Source organism: Tasmannia lanceolata, unplaced genomic scaffold, assembly GCF_043159265.1.
Source record: "Tasmannia lanceolata isolate RefF3 unplaced genomic scaffold, GAP_Taslan_0.1 ptg000018l, whole genome shotgun sequence".
In the NCBI taxonomy this organism is placed as follows: domain Eukaryota; kingdom Viridiplantae; phylum Streptophyta; class Magnoliopsida; order Canellales; family Winteraceae; genus Tasmannia; species Tasmannia lanceolata.
Window position 1 is genome coordinate 8,610,256 of NW_027518695.1, and position 6,160 is coordinate 8,616,415.

Consider the following 6,160-nt stretch of genomic DNA (forward strand, 5'->3'; position numbering starts at 1 on the left):
ATATAGCACGATCCATAGATAGAAAGTGTGATGTTCAAACAATATATTGAACTATCCACATCACATTATCATAAAAGATCTGTAATCCAACTGAAAAACACAAATACTTTTATGAACAAACAAGAGTTTTATATACAATAAACTCAACCAAAATGAAGTTTCATATATACATGAACCTCACTGATCTCAGAAAAATTTATACATGGGATATGATTCTCATCAAGATCCAAAATAAAGTTTCACATATAAGTGAACTCTATACACATACTGAAAGAAGGCACTCAGTCTTTACAACTTTAGAAGATTTACTCATCAAGTAAGTCATCTTCATCAAAGTCAAAATTAAGATGCGCTCCTCCTTTTTCGTCAATCCCTGTGAATTACCACAATATGGATTTCATGAGAATGAATCCAACCATTTGTGTAAAACATAAATGACACACATGAATGGCTGAAAAAGTATCAGTATCACTCTCACCATAAGCATCATTGTCAAGTTTCAAGAAAGAATAAGACCAAAATAGCTTGTTTTGCAAAGAACCATTCATTATAATTTTCAATAAAGAACAAGACCAAAAAATTGATTTCTTTTGCAAACAACCATTTTCATGTTTTCATAAAATGTTAAGTCATCTTATCCATATTTGAGTCAAGTTGAATCATCAAGTGTAGAATGTTCAACCCTTCCAAAACAGGCTAACCAAGTTTGAGTTAAATTGTATCATCAAATGTGGAATGTACAACCTATCACAAAAGAGGGTATATCATCAAGTGTGGAATGATATACAACAACTTTAAACATAAAGAAAACATATCAAGTGCTTATCTAGGGCCATACAAGGAATATTCAAAAAATTCAAATTAACATGGAGAATGTAGATTCAGTTCATAATCTGGATAATATAAGTTAAGTCTTTTCTATAAAGGCTTTAACTTAATTTTCCTCTATCTTTACAGATTTTAATCCCATTTCCTTTACAATTTTGAATGTTCGAGCTTTATTCAATCCTTTTGTGAGAGCATCTGCCATATTATCCTTCGATCTCACATCAATCAAAGTGATAATCCCGTGTTCAATAAGATAATTCAGCATGGCATGTTTCAGCCTAAGATGTCTCCTCTTACCATTAAAGAGTGAGTTCTTCACAATCGTAATTGTAGCTTGATTATCACAGAAGACACTTAAGGAATGAATCCTTAATCTAGTAAGTGGAATGTCCATAATCAGATTCTTTATCCACTCTGCTTCATCTGCAGTTGAGGCTAGAGCATAAAGTTCTGATTCCATAGACGACAAGGCAATGCAATCCACCCAGGGTAAATATATAACCACTGGTAGACTTACTATCTCTTAATTCTGAGCCCCATGATGCATCAGAATATCCTTCCAAAACAGGAGGATGGCCACTATAACAAAGAGCATAATTCTGAGTACCCTTAAGGTATCGCATTAGCCTCATAAGGGCATCCCAATGCTCATGGCCAGGATTACTAGTAAAACGACTCAGCATGCCAACTGTAAAGGCTATGTCTGGCCTAGTGCAACTCATAGCATACATGAGATTACCAATCAGTCTAGAATAATCTAACTGATTCACACTGTCTCCTTCATCAGAGATCAGCTTCTTGGTATAATCAAATGGTGTCTCAATCGGTTTGCACTCACTGCATCCCCATATAGAAAGTAGTTTTTTAATAAATGGGCTTGGCTAAGGGAAACTCCTTGCCTCTCAAAACTTACTTTCATACCAAGAATGGTGTCAACAACACCCAGGTCTTTCATGTCGAATTCTTTACCCAAGGTTAGTTTCACGTCACTCACTACAGAGAGATTGGAACCAAGAATCAACATGTCATCTACATACAAGCAAATAATTGCGACCTTATTCGACACAAAACGATAATAAAGGCATTTATCTGAGTCACTTGATAGAAACACAAGGCTCTTTACTACTTTGTCAAATTTCTGATGCCACAATTTAGGTGCTTGTTTAAGACCATATAAAGATTTGTTTAATTTACAAAGTTTATGCTCAAAACCTGTCATGACAAACCCTTCAGGTTGATTCATGTAGATTTCCTCCGACAGTTCTCCATTGAGAAAAGATGTCTTTACATCCATTTGATGTACAACAAAATGCTCAATAGATGTCAAAGCAAGAAGAATTCTTATCGTAGCCAAATGACAGACCGGTGAGTAGACATCAAAGTAGTCTATCCCACTCACTTGAGTATAGCTTTTAGCTACTAAACGTGCTTTATATCGAGCTATAGATCCGTCAGGATTAAGTTTTTTCTTCAATATCCATCTACAGCCCACAGTCGTGGCCCCTTTTGGCAAATCGACTAGCTGCCAAGTTAGATTTTGTAACAGAGAGCTCATTTCATCATCAATGGCTTCTGCCCACAACAAAGAGTCCCTAGATCTCATCGCATCCTTATAGGATGATGGATCATTTTCTAAATGGTAGGTCATAAAGTCCTCACCAAAATTTTTGGGTACTCTCTCTCTTGTAGAAACTCTTACAGGAACTGACTCAGATATTAATTTGGGACAAGTGTCAGAAGTAACTGGTTCTGACTCAACCGGCAATTCTGTAACCACCTCTATATTGCCTGGTATGGTCAAACCCTGATCTCTGAAAAATTTATTCTCAAAGAAAACTGCATCTCGAGATTCTATAACCATATTGGTTGATAGATCCAAAAAACGATTAGCAGCACTATCTTCTGCACCTCCTAAATAAACACAAGTGTTTGTTTTAGGTCCCACTTTATGTCTCCTAGGATCTGGTATCCTTACATAAGCAATACAGCCCCAAGTCTTAAGAGTATCATATCTACAAGGATGTCCATGCCATAACTCATAAGGAGTGGAGGAACATTTTGAGTGTGGTAATTTATTCAGGATGTGATTTGCAGTTAAAGTTGCTTCTCCCCAATAGCAATTAAGCATGCCGGCTGTCAATAACATGGAGTTTAACATTTCTGTTAACGTCATGTTCTTACGCTCAGCTACACCATTAGATTGAGGCGAGTAAGGAGCAGTAGTTTCAAGTATTATGCCCTGAGAGGCACAATATTCCTTGAACTCTGTCGAAGTGTATTCTCCTCCTCTATCACTCCTAACTCTCTTAATTTGCAGGTTCAATTGAAATTCAACTCGATTCTTGAAAACTTTAAACTTAGCAAAAGCTTCATCCTTTGATTTTAACAAATAAATATGACAATATCGTGACATATCGTCTATAAATGTGATCAAATACTTCCGACCACCTCTAGTAGTAAAACTTTTAAAGTCACAGAGGTCAGAATGTATCAATCCAAGAAGTTGTGTGCTCCTAGAAACCTGACGAAAAGGTTTTCTAGTGATCTTAGTTTGAGCACAAACCTCACACTTGTCAAAATCATTTGACATATCTAAAGGTATACCATAAGTTTTAGCAAGTTGGACCATTTTCTTATAGTTCACATGTCCCAGTCTGTTATGTAACAACTTCGGAGCAATCAAAGGTGAACTCACTTGACTAACAGTCTCATTTGCTAAACTCAATCTATACATACCATCTATCAAGAAAGCACATCCAAAATTATAAGAGTTAACAGTTAAAGTTACTCTACCACCCAAGAAGGATGTACACATGCCAGCATTGTCAAGCAAACCAATGGAAATCAAATTTTTTTGAATAGTAGGAACTACTTTAACAGCTTTTAAAGTTAGTAATTTACCTGAAGAAAGGGTCAGGTTCGCAGTACCAGTGTGAGTGACCTCTACATCTGCTCTACTAGCCACTGTAACAGTCTTCTTTACTTGGGTAATATCAGTGAGAAGTTTCTTTGAGTTGCAAACATGACAAGTGGCACCTGTATCTAACCACCACTCAGAAGAAGTACTATCCTTCCCTTTGGCCAACATGGCAACAAAACTTTTAGGCTTAGCCTTATCTATCATCGTAGTAGCTTGCTTCTGTGGTGTGTCAGATTTAACCCTTTTAGGTTGCCTACAATCTGCAGCAAAGTGACCCCACTTTCCACAGTTGTGGCACTTGCCCTTCTTCTTCTTAAATATAGGCTCTTTGGCCTCCAACTTAGGGGTATCACTTTTGGTTGACTTGAATGACTTAGGCAATTTCTTGGGATATATTAAAGTGTTAGCAGCTGACTGTTGCTGTCTAACAATTTCCAAGTTATTCCTAGTTTTATTCTCATCTTCGATTCGAATGAATCGTTTGAGATCATCCAGTCACACTTGCACTTTCTTTCTGTACATTTCTGTTTTGCAAGAGTGCCATGCAGATGGTAACTTGTATATAATTGCACCCACCAGAAAAGCATCAGGTAAAGGAATGTTATCATTGGCCAATTTAGATCTCAAAATTTCAAAATCAGATACTTGAGGAGTGATTTCCAGGTTCTCTTGGAACTTGAAATCCATGAATTTGTCCACAAGGTGAGTCTTGGACAATTCTTCCTCTTTCTTGAATTGAGCATCTAAATGATCCCAGATTTCTTTAGCAGTGCCAAATTTGCTGTAGGTTTCTGCAAGTCGATCTGATTAACAATTTAATAAGAAGTCTTTGCAGAAATCCTCATCCCTTTTCCATTGAGATTCATCAACATCTTCTCCCGTATCAGCAAAGGTACTCAGAACAGTATATAAGACATTCACATATTTCAAACCGAACTGAGTCTTTCGCTTCCAGGAACTGAACTCAGATCCTCCAAAGGATTGAAGTTTGATCATCTCAAAGGGAATAGCAATCTTTTCCATTTTATAATTTACGAAAATAAATTGGAAAGAGTGCACCTGATTAGCGAATCACAAGAACCCAATCCGAGAGTTGAAGCCGAGAATCGAATCGAACCGCAACGAACGATGGCGAAACAATTCCCAAAAAATAATCAGCCCCAAAAGAATTCGACTCCAAAGGACTTGATGTCAGCACCCAAGAACCGAATTCAAGAGAATTTCAGGACTACCTACTGCCCAAGAGGGATTCAACAAGAATTTCGAGCCAAAGCCACGAATGAAATGTTACGAACCCCAACCAAAGTGCCAAAGAGAGTTTCAGCCAAACAAGGGGAGCCCAAAATTTTAGTCGAGAGAACAAAAGTTCTATGCGCCAAAAAATCAAAGCACTAGCCTCAACCGGATAATTATCCACGCCAAAACACACAAACTGTGGGAGGGAAGAAAAAACCCACGGCCAAGGTTGGAAGAGAGAAATCCAATTTCACCGATCAAGAGAGAGGGAATTACACCCTACCAGTGTGTATATTCTTCTCTTCTTGATTCCAACTGTGGAATTTACCCACGCCCAAGTGATTCAAGAACACAGGGAGAAACCCACTTCAATCACGGATTCTGTGGGTGAAGAACCATGTTAGATCCTTCACAAAGAGAAAAGCAAAGCCAACAATCTGCGTATTGCTTCAAGATTGTTAGAGGCAGAGAGGAGAAAAGTGTTAGAGGCAGAGAGGAGAAAAGAGAGTCGGTGGAATGTTTGCTTGAAGCATTACGTGGGTTGCATCTAAGTGGAATGCTAACACGTTGCCTCCAGCCCCTATTTAATCAAAGAATAAATATTGAAGGGATAAGTATGAGAGAATAAGAGGTTATGGGCTTTAGCCCATATGGGCCCAAACACCTGGACCATTATCTATGGGCTTATATTTGAACATATACCCAACACTTGTTAACTCATCTAAAGTAGTTGCCCATCTCTTTTAATAGATTAAAATATATAGAAGAAAAAAAAAAAAAAAAACTAATTCGTGGTTGTAAGGTTCTTTCTTAACACCCACATTTGGGTCCCACATGTTCTGCATGGATGCAATCGGGTCTGATCCAACGGTTAACATAAGTGTAGTTCATTCGATTTCTCCACCTTCATCAGATGATCCTAGTTCCTTGATCTATTAAGCATCATATAGGGTTTTTACCAAGATAAGCTGAGGAAGTGTTCAGCAGCAAATCTCATTTCCCTCTTGGGTTATCATTCTCCTGCTCGAATGATTCTCTTTCTGATTCGCAGGACGGGATTTTCCAGGGTTTTTCTCATTCTCTGCAAGTAAAAGAAGAGAAAAGTTGATCCACCCATCAGATCAATGTTCTGTTACATCTACAAATTATAAAAATAAGTCAATTATACTAGCCAAG